The sequence below is a fragment of the Hylobates moloch genome, unplaced genomic scaffold (genome assembly GCF_009828535.3).
Source record: "Hylobates moloch isolate HMO894 unplaced genomic scaffold, HMol_V3 SCAFFOLD_29, whole genome shotgun sequence".
In the NCBI taxonomy this organism is placed as follows: Eukaryota; Metazoa; Chordata; class Mammalia; order Primates; family Hylobatidae; genus Hylobates; species Hylobates moloch.
The window spans coordinates 3,655,476-3,666,354 of NW_026652304.1; the positions used below are offsets into that span (position 1 = coordinate 3,655,476).

A 10,879-nucleotide genomic window follows, 5' to 3' on the forward strand; every position below is an offset into this window, starting at 1 on the left:
CTTTCGGAGACAGTTCGCACATGGGGTTTCAGTTTCGACCCTGCTGAGCCTCTCCGGGTTCTGCGCGTTCCTCCCAGGATGCCCGCTCCGCCCGAGCTCCGGACCCAGGTCCTGCCCAGTGGAGACCGCGGAGTGGGTGTCACGCTGCCCGCCGATGCTCTCGGGCCTCCGGGGTCGGGGGTGTCTTCTGAGCCCCTGGGTGCAGGTGAGTGTCTACAGGAAAGTGCAGGGAAAAATTAAAGGGCACGCAGCCCTGGGGGTACTGGAGGGTTTGTGTGGTGGAGAGCGGGTGAGAACAGAGCAGGCTGGTGGCTGGTGGGAGTTTCTGTGATTGTGTCCCTGTGGAACCCCACTTCACCCCTGTCCTGACCCCAGCTCGGGTTCCGGGGGCTCTGGTTTCTCCTTCCCGAGGGCGGGTGGGACTGCCGGGCTGCACTAGGGATCCCCGCTCCACGTCGCCCTCTGCAGCCCTCTGGCCCCTCCACTCTCCAGGGGTTCCTTTCCAGCCTCCTCTCTGACCGGCTCCTCCCCTCGGAGGGTAAGTAGTCTCCGGGAGCGGATCCGGCGGGAAGGAGACGCGGAGGGAAACTGAGCGGGGGCGCAGTCCGGGGAGATCGCACGGGTCCTTCCAGAAGCCTCCCCTCTTCTGAATCCCGCAGTCCACAGCCCCCCACGGTGGGCCTCCGCGCCGCTTAGGCTCCATCCCTGAACTCACGGGCCAGCCCCGTCCGGCACCAGCCGGACAGCAGGAGCAGAAGCGGGAGGCGTAGAAGGAACGCGGGGCTGGCGGCCGCTGCCATTGGGGAGCTGGATCGCAGGGGACAGCAGAAGCGGAGCCCAGCCCGTGGATCACCTGGCGGCTCGCAGGCTGTCTGAACGCGGCCCTAAACGCCACAAAGTCTAGCACGCCTTCTGCCCCGCCCCTCGGAGGAAACACGCCCCCTTTGCCGCGCCTCTAGCCAATCAGGTGTCTCTCAGCCAAGTTACTCAACCAAGTCTACCCCACTTTCTTTTCTTTCTTTTTTTTTTTTTTGAGACGGAGTCTCGCTGTCGCCCAGGCTGGAGTGCAGTGGCAGGATCTCGGCTCACTGCAGGCTCCGCCCCCCAGGGTTCACGCTATTCTCCTGCCTCAGCCTCCCTACAGGCGCCCGCCACCTCGCCCGGCTAATTTTTTTTGTATTTTTAGTAGAGACGGGGTTTCACCGTGTTAGCCAAGATGGTCTCGATCTCCTGACCTCGTGATCCGCCCGCCTCGGACTCCCAAAGTGCTAGGATTACAGGCGTGAGCCACCGCGCCCGGCCGTCTACCCCACTTTCTACTGCAGCGCTTGCGCACTTCCCCCTGCGTCAGCCAGTCAGACTTTGCTGGCTGCCTGCCCGGGACCAGTCCTGCCAAAGGCTTCTTTCCATGACCCCCTCATGTAATCATCACCGCAATTTTTTCATTTTGTGTTAATCCAATGTGGATACTGATGCACAGAAAGGTGAAGAAAATGCACAGAAGAGTTCAGTCGCGACAGGGTCTCCCTGTCCTCGCCCGGACCTGCGACACCCGCCTTTCCTCTCCCTGCGTTGCAGAGTGCCCCCCTCCCCGTCCTGTGCGCAGACCCAAGCCCAGTCCCATCCCCGCGGCCGCATCCCAAATCCCGAGTGGACGTGGTTATAGCCTGGGCTAGGTTGGTTGGTTTGTTTGGTTGGTTTTTCTTTCTTGTCTTTTTTGTCTTCGTGACAGTCTCGCTCTGCCGCCCAGGCTGGAGTGCAGCGGCGCGATCTGGGTTCACTGCAACCTCTGCCTCGCGAATTCGAACGATTCTCCTGCTTCAGTCTCCCAAGTAGCTGGGACCCCTGGGGTGCGCGCCACCAATCCCGGTTAAGTTTTGTATTTTAGTGGAGACGGGGTTTCACCATGTTGCCCAGGCTGGCTTTGGACTCCTGGGCTCAAGTGATCAGCCCGACACGGACTCTCAAAGCGCTGAGATTACAGAGGTAAACCACTGCGCCTGGCCTGGGGCTAGATTTTATTACAGAAGCACCAGGTTTTCAGAGGCTTCAAATAACATATTGTACACTAAACAATTGGTTAAGATAGAAAATTTTATGTTCTTTTTTTAACCAAAATTAAACAGCTTTAAAAATTATCTTAAAAACATATGTCTTGCTGGGATCTGCCAGCTGGGATCTGCCCAATGCGGATTCACATGAGGGGATTTCATTGGTGGAAACCCTGGGAGAACCGTTCAGCAGGACGCACTTCTGACCCCAAGTGCAGGAGGAGGGACAGGAGGTGGGGGAGGTGCATCCTGCACTACAGTGAATGGTGCTGGGACAACTGGATGCCACATGCAGAAGAATGAGGCGGGCCCCTTCCTTACAGCACGCACAAAAACTAGCTCTAGATGAATGGCAGATGCCCATGTAAGACATGAAACTATGAAAGTCTCAAGAAAATAGAGCAATAAATTTTTGTGACCCTGGATTTGGCAAAGGCTTCTTAAGTACTGTATGCCAATAGCACAGATGGCAAAATAAAAGGTAGTTTAATTTCATTTCATGCAAATATAAAACTTTTGTGCTTCAAAAAGGATTCCATTTAGAAAGAAAGAAAAAAAACTTGCAGAATGAGAGAAAATATTTGAAAATCATGTATCTGGTAAGGGACTGGTATCCTGAATATATAAAGAACTCTTGCGGTGGGCGGCAGGGCACCCACTCGTCGGTCTCCACTGGGTAGGACACGGGTCCGGAGCTGGGGTGCAGCGGGCGCCCTGGGAGGAGCGCACAGAACCCAGAGAACACGTGGCTGGGTGGAAACTGAAACCCTCAGGAGCCAACTTTCCCCAAAAGTCATCTGTGGTTGAAATCAGCAATCACCTGTAATATCATCCTTATGACAACACAGCTAGGTAAAAATCTAGAACCAGTGCCTCGTCACTGCAGCAGCCCCGCGCGCCCCCGCCCGGATTCCTCATTTCCAGACCCTCATGGCCCACAACAGATCTGGCGAGTATACTCGGTGACCGTCCCCGGGGCTCCAGCCCCACTCTTCCTTACTCCTTCACCTCCATATTCTCACTTGTTTCAGGATCGAAACCATGAAAATTATGTGTGAAAGGCTCTCCCGCCCCTGCCTGCGTCCACTCTCATTGGCCACAGCCTGGGACAAAACTTGATTGGATTCTTCTTATATTTCCAGGGAGTCTTTGCCGCCATTTCAAACGCATATGAATACATATTCTTCATTCAGACTTGGATATTTTTGACTCTTGGTGAGCCCTGTCACCCTGTCCCTCAGGAAGCCTGTACCAGTTTCTCCTACAGTGGAACTCTCCTCCGATGCCAAGTAGAATGAAGCAGAGGAGGATGACGAGGAGGCTTCAGGAACTGAGGGTGGTGGCCATGGCTTTAGGTTGAGCTGTGCCTGGGGCCACAGTGGGTAGTGCCAAAAGGGAAACACAAGAGTGACAGCCCTTGTCCAGGCCCCAAATCTGAGGAGACACCTCCTCAGCTCCTGCCAAGCCAGGTCATCCTGGAAGGCAGAGGTTTTGTCCCCTCCCCCTCGCTATGGGGCAGCCCCTGGGACAGGTTTTGGGGTAGGGAGAGGGGGTGTCCCCTGTCCTCAGGGAGCTCACACAGCTGCTGAGGGAAGCAAGGTGACAGCACACCCCACCATCCTGCTGTGGCAGAAGAGGAGGTGATGCCCCAGGGCAGGGGAGGGGAGGGTCTCAGGGCTGGCATTGGAGGTAGTTTTGATGGGTTTCCAGAAACAGACCAAGAAAGAGGAAAAGAAAAGTGGTCCTAGGAGGAGGGAACAACCTCCATGGCTCCACTCATCCCTACTGCTTCCTCCTATTAAGATTGGCGGGTCAGGAGAGGGGTAGGGGCAAGAGCAGCTACACCTGGTCTCCTCCACCACCCACGGTGGGGGGCACCCTTGGTGGGACCTGGTGAGCATGACAGACCCTGAGCCGTGGGGACCTGGAGCCTCTGCACCCCCACAGAGACCAGGAGGAGCTGTTCAGCCGCTTGCAGAGACAGCCAGAGAGTGCTTCAAGGACTGCGTGAAGCTCTGGAGAAGCAGGGAGTTCAGGGCCCTCTTTTGTGAGGCATGAGATATTTAGGCAGGATCACGTCTAGAAAAGAGGCTGTCACTTTGGGTTATCAATGCTTTCACCTCCTTACCCCTTCCAGATCAGAGTGGGCAGGGACACAGAGCCAAAATATCATTCTGCCCTTGGAACCTCGCAAATCTCACATCCTCACATTTCAAAACCAATCCTGCCTTCTCAACAGTCCCCCAAAGTCTTAACTCATTTTAGCATTAACTCAAAATTCCATAGTCCAAAGTCTCATCTGAGACAAGGCAAGTCCCTTCTGCCTATGAGCCTGTAAAGTCAAAAGCAAGTTAGTTACTTCCTAGATACAATGGAGGTACAGATGTTGGGTAATTACAGCTGTTGCAAATGGGAGAAATTGGCCAAACAAGGGGGCTACAGGCCCCATGCAAGTCCAAAATCCAGTGGGGCAGTCAAATTCTAAAGTTCCAAAATGATCTAGCTCTTTTGACTCCATGTCCCACATCCAGGTCATGCTGATGCAAAAGGTGAGCTCCCATGGTCTTGGGCAGCTCTGCCCCTACGGCTTTGCAAGTTTCAGCCCCTCTCCTGGCTGCTTTCAAGGACTGACATTGAGTGTCTGTGGCTTTTCCAGGCACACAGTGCAAGCAGTCAGTGGATCTACCATTCCAGAATCTGAAGGACAGTGACCCTCTTCTCACAGCTCCACTAGGCAGTGTCCCAGTGGGGACTTTGTGTGGGGGCTCCAACCCCATATTTCCCTTCCACACTGCCCTGGCAGAGGTTCTTCATGAGGGTGTCGCTCCTGTGGCAAACTTCTGCCTGGACATCCAGGCCTTTCTATTCATCCTCTGAAATCTAGGAAGAGGTTCCCAAACCTCTATTCTTGACTTCTGAGCACCTGTAGGCTCAACACCACGTGGAAGCTGTCAAGGCTTGGGGCTTGCACCTTCTGAAGCAACAACCCAAGCCATACCTTGGCCCTTTTTAGCAATGGATAGAGCAGCTGGGACATAGGGTACAAAGTCCCTAGGCTGCACACAGCAGGGGGACCCTGGGCCTGGCCCAGGAAATCATTTTGTGTTTTTGTGAGCCAGGCCATTTTTTCCTCCTAGGTCTCTGGGCCTGTGATGGGAGGGGCTGTTACAAATGTCTCTGACATGCCCTGGAGACATTTTCCCTATTGTTTTGGCGATTAACATTTGGATCCTTGTTACTTATGCAAATTTATGCAGCCAGCTTGAATTTCTCCCCAGAAAATGGATTTTTCTTTTCTATCCCATCATCAGATTTTTTGAACTTTTATGCGCATTTTCCTTTTGAAACTGAATGCCTTTAACAGCACGCAAGTCACCTCTTGAATGCTTTGCTGCTTAGAAATTTCTTCTGCCAGATACCCTAAATCATCTCCCTCAAGTTCAAAGTTCCACAAATCGCTAGGACAGGGGCAAACTGCCACTAGTCTCTTTGCTAAAACATAGCAAGAATCACCTTTATCCAATTCCCAACAAGTTACTCATCTCCATTTGAGACCACCTCAGCCTGGACTTCATTGTCCATATCATCATCAGCATTTTGATAAAAGCCATTAGACAAGTCTTGAGGGAGTTTCGAACTTTCCCACATTGTCCTGTCTTTTCTGAGCCCTCCAAACTGTTCCAACCTCTGCCTGTTACCCAGTTCCAAAGTCATTTCCACATTTTTGGGGATCTTTACAGCACTGCCCCACTCCCAGTACCAATTTACTGTATTAATTAGTTTTCATGCTGCTGATAAAGAAATACCTGAGACTGGATAATTTGTAAAGAAAAAGAGGTTTAATGGACTCACTGTTCCACATGGCTGGGGAGGCTTCACAATCATCATGGAAGGCAAAAGGCACATCCCACATGGCAGCAGGCAAGACAGAATGAAAAATCAAGTGAAAGGGGTTTCCCCTTATAAAACCATCAGATCTCATGAGACTTATTCACTACCATGTGAACAATATTGGGGAAACTGCCCCCATGATTCAATTATCTCTCACTGGGTCCCTCCCACAACATGTGAGAATATTGGAAGCTACAAATGAAGATGAGATTTGAGTGGGGGCACAGCAAAACCATACCACCCCCCAAAGGCACCCCTTTCCTCTCAGTAAAACCAAAGCCACCACAGAGGCCTAGGGAGCCCTGCACAGCTGTTCTTGACTCTGTCCTTGCTCGTTCATCTCCTATCCCTGGCATCCTTGCTGGTTCTCAGGGCCTGTTCCCCTGCCTCAGGGCCTTTGCATCACCCTCCCCTGGGCCTGGACTGTTCTCTCCTCAGAAGTCTACCCAGCTCACTTCCACACCTGTTCCTAAGTGACACAACCTTCCACACCTGCTGCCACCACCCTCCCACTTTGGAATCCTTTTATTATTATTTTCTTTGTTTAATTTTTAAATTTTGATATAATTGACGTAACACAAAATGTTCCATCTTAACCACATATATATCTATATCTATTTATCTATCTCTCTATCTATGGGCATCACTTTACCCCAAGGTTGGTCATTATTGAGAGGTATTTTTACAGTCCTCCTTCACTCCTTCCTCAGCTGCCTCCTGGTTAGAGATGCTAACAAGAATTCAGATGGCCCAAAGATACTGGAGGAAGTAAAAATGGTGAAGGCCATACACATTTTGGTTCACATTTGGCATGTTTGGGCCTTTGCTCTGTGTATGGCAAGGAGAGAAAGATATGAAATTAAAATTACAGATAAATACAAGGAATAACTGAAATGAAAGATGCTAATTTTCTTTCTCTTGTTGACTCAACCAGGTTTTCTTCTCCATTTCTGGCTGATAGAGACCAAGCGGGTTGGCTTTATTCCACTGTCCTCTAGTGGTTGGAGACTGCTTTCCAATACTGTCCAAATGTCACCTCCATCTTAAAGACTCCTTCTGGGAAAGATGACTTTGTAGCCAACAATTAGGGAGAAGAGAATAGGAAGCAGGAGAAAGGGTTAAAGTGCTGTAGAGAGGCAGGGCGCAGTGGCTCACGCCTGTAATCCCAGCACTTTGGGAGGCTGAGTGGGCGGATCACAAGGTCAGGAGATCGAGACCATCCTGGCTAATATGGTGAAACCCCGTCTCTACTAAAAATACAAAAAATTGGCCGGGCGTGGTGGCAGGCACCTGTAGTCCCAGCTACTTGGGAGGCTGAGGCAGGAGAATGGCGTGAACCTGGGAGGTGGAGCTTGCAGTGAGCTGAGACTGCGCCACTGCACTCCAGCCTGGGTGACAGAGCGAGACTCCGTCTCAAAAAAAAAAAAAAAAAGTGCTGTAGAGAAGCTTCCATCCACAGGAGGAGCACGCCACCAAAGCAGCTGTAGAATACACAGTATGGCAAAGGGCTGGAGTCCAGGCCATGCTGTCTGAGAAGACATATCAAGCTCGGAACCAGGTCCCACCCAGAGAAGCAGTCCAGTCCTCCTTGTCATTGAGAAATAGCCAAACCCAGTGTGCTAGACAGAGACCACGTGCACCACACTCTCTCGCTGAAGCTTTCCAGGGAAGAGATAGACCAACAAGATGATCTGCAGACCATCCTTGGCCAGAGCCCTAGACCAAGGAGAGCTGGGCAAGTCCGTGATGTCCAATCAGAGCTGGGCCCAGGGTTCATGTCTTGAACATCAGGAAGCCCCTGAATGCAGTGCCTCGCTGGTTTCTGTTTGTTACCAATGCTTGGGTTAACTCCAACCACACTCTCTCACCCTTTCGCAGCTCAGCCATAGCAAAGGCGGCTGCTGTGCTTCCCGCTCGGTGGTACAGATCAGGGTCCCTGATGGAGCCCTCCAAACACCAGGTGCCTGGTTCCTGGCCCTGGGCCAAATTCAGTGCTCACTGCAAATGAGACACCAAATGCCGGCTTGGTAGTAGCCATGTTCAGGGAAGTTGCTGCTGTCAGTGTCGATGTAGCTAGTGTTGAACTTCAGTGTCTGCAGGGCAGCCGTCCTTTCTGAAAAACTGGCATAGAAGGCCACAGGGGAGCCTGACTGCCAGAGCTCAGTGTTCAAGGCATCTGGCACTGGCCCTTTGATATGTGTGTCTGCCAAAGGCTCAGCTTCTTTCCTGTCCCTCTTCCGGGGAACTTCCGGGCCTTTCTGCTTCTGCTTCCCTTTCCTGCTGGGCATGGCTTCCAGCTTCCCCAGATTTAGGCTGACACTGCTGTCACCAGCCCTTGGAAGTTTCCAAGGAGGAGCCGCTGGTGCTGTCCAAGCTGCACTTGGAGGCGGATCATGGAGGCCCTGAGGCAGGTGAGAGAGGTGGCTGGGCAGCCTTGCAGCACCACCCGAGCCGCTGAAGTCAGATCTCAGGAGCTGGAGCTCCTGAGCCAGCCCGGCCAGGGCTTCACACCACTTCTTCTGGGCCCAAGTGGTCGCCAGCTCCAGGTGCTCTGCCGGCCATGGGAGCTCTATGCCACGGCCCACTCGTGGCCTGCTCTAGGGCCGCCACCCTGGTAGCCAGCGAGTCCCAACCGAGCACCTCCTCCTTCAGGGCCAGGCAGATCTGCTCACAGGCAGGGGAAGCTGGCCGTGCGCCTCCTCTGACCTCTCCTCCATCACCTCCTCCCCAGAGAGGGAGGCCAGCAGGCCTCCATCAGGGCAGCCTAGGAGCTGTGCAGCTGCGCCGCCATCCAGGCTCCCCTGGGTCTCCTTCAGGGTGCATGGTGTCCCTGTGGCACTCCCGGATGGCCTCCAAGTGAAAGTAGAGCTTGTGGCAGCTGCCTCCTTGACGTACTTGATGAGGTCGGTGTGGTCGCCCCACAGGTGCTGCAGGGTGAGGCTGAGTTCCAGGAGCTGCTACTCCACCTCCACCTTGTTCGCCTCCATAATTAGAGGCTTCATCAGGACCACACACAGCTCACAGAGCACCCTGTGGTTCACCTCCATCTCTGGCTCCATTTTGCTGATCTGATGGAAGGTCTCGTCCAATTCGGAGCACAGCTCCTTCATCTCATCCATGTGCTGGGTCAGGGTAGCCCTCATATCCCTGAGGGGTGTTTTGCAATTCCTCCTCCCTGTAGGCCGAGGCCACATGCAGCACCCAGAGGTTCCTCTGCAGTTGGCCCAGCCTGGCCTTCAGGCTCTCCAGTTCAGACCTTGCCCCAGCCCCTGCCGTCACCACCACGCAGCTGCCATTAGTCCTTGGGGCCTCCTGGGTTTGGCCTCTTCAATTTGGTGTCCACATTGGCCTGGAACTCAGAGAGGGAGTGTACAGGGCAGAGCGCCGAGCATGCCATCAGTCCTCCACATCCTTTCGCAGCTGGCCCACTCTCTGAGCATTTTCCTGGATCTTGGCTTCAAATTTACCACCAAGCTCCTGGCAGTCAGCCCTGGCCACAGCACTATCCTGGACCATCGTGATGGCCTGGTGGTTGGCCTCCACATCAAGGAACAGATTTGTTATGTCCTGGGAAAAGCCATGCAGGCTTTCCTTTAAGCTCTTTCAGATGGGGCCGAAATGCACTTGCGGGAAGGCATCCATGTGGGGCAGCAGCACCTGCTCCAAGAATCTATCAGACAACTCCAGCTCTGTTTGATTTGCCACACTGCAGCTGTGAGGTTACTAGCCAGGGCTTTCCACGGGCCTGGTAGGCTGTCACCCCGGGGGAATGTCATCCTGGAGATCTCTCAGGAGGGATTCCTGCTGCTCCTGTCGCACTTCAGCCTCACTGATCTCCACAGCCAGGTGTCATGACTTTAACTTTCTGGCAGTCGGGAGCCCTGTGGACATGGCTGCTGTGAGTAGATGTAGAATTTCTCTGTTTTGCAAGCAGCTGTGAAGGTAACCAGCTAGGACTTCTGGAAAAGCATTGTTTTCACAGCCCCTTAATCCCAGGCTGGCTCCCTCTTTGTGCCTTCCCTTGGGGACCCCTGCTGGGTGCCTTCATCTCTCAGTGAGCTACTGAGAGGCAGGTGCCTGCCCAGAGTGAATGTGAAGCTCCTGCAGTCTGATTTGGGCCTGCACTTGGCCTGCCATGGCCCCAGCCTGCTGCCCTGCCACAGCCGGGAGCCATCTCAACCGTTTTCAAATGTAAAGGCATCTATTTAAAATGGCAGTATCTGTGCCTGCTCAGGCGATCCTCAACCTTCTTAACCTGAACTTTTTCCTCCTAAAGCAATGACCACTTTAAAACAGATAGCGTTAGCTTTTGGTTGCTATTGTAAGAAATTACAAATTTAGTGGCTTAAAATAACACAAATTTGTTCTCTTACCATTCTAGAGATCTGAAGTTGGAATGGGTCTCAGTGGGCTAACATCACTCTGCTGTCAGGGCTGTGTTATTTCAGGAGGCTCTCGGGGAGAACCTGTCTCCTCCTCGCCTCTTCCAGCTTCTCCAACTGCCCACATCCATGGCTCAGGGCCCATTTCCCCATCTTCAAAGGCAGCTCCATCAGACTAAGTCCTCACAGTGCCCCCCATCTGGTTCTCCCTCTTCCGTCTGCCTCTTCCTCTATAAAGATGCTGTGATTATATTGGACCCCCCAGGGAAATCCAGAAAAATCACCCCATTTGCAGGGCAGATAATAAGCAATCTCAACTCCATCTGCAGCCTTCACTCCCCTTTCCATGTAACCCAGTGGAGAGTTCCAGGAATTCACACCGGCATCCTCTGTGGTTGGCAGGAGGGGGTGGGGGTGGCAGGTGATTATTCTTTACAACACACATGCCATATAATTTATGTATATATCATTTTCATACCACAAAGATGGAGGAAGAAGCAGAGCAATATTGGAGCAGAGATTTTGCATCCTGTTAAAATTAAGTCTTTAAATATG

At 52.7% G+C, this 10,879-nt stretch overlaps 1 pseudogene; it reads right to left on the reverse strand.

The window, feature by feature from the left end:
• Positions 1-7,715: 7,715 nt before the first annotated feature.
• LOC116463209 (multimerin-2-like) lies at positions 7,716-10,477 on the reverse strand (annotated as a pseudogene).
• Positions 10,478-10,879: the final 402 nt, after the last annotated feature.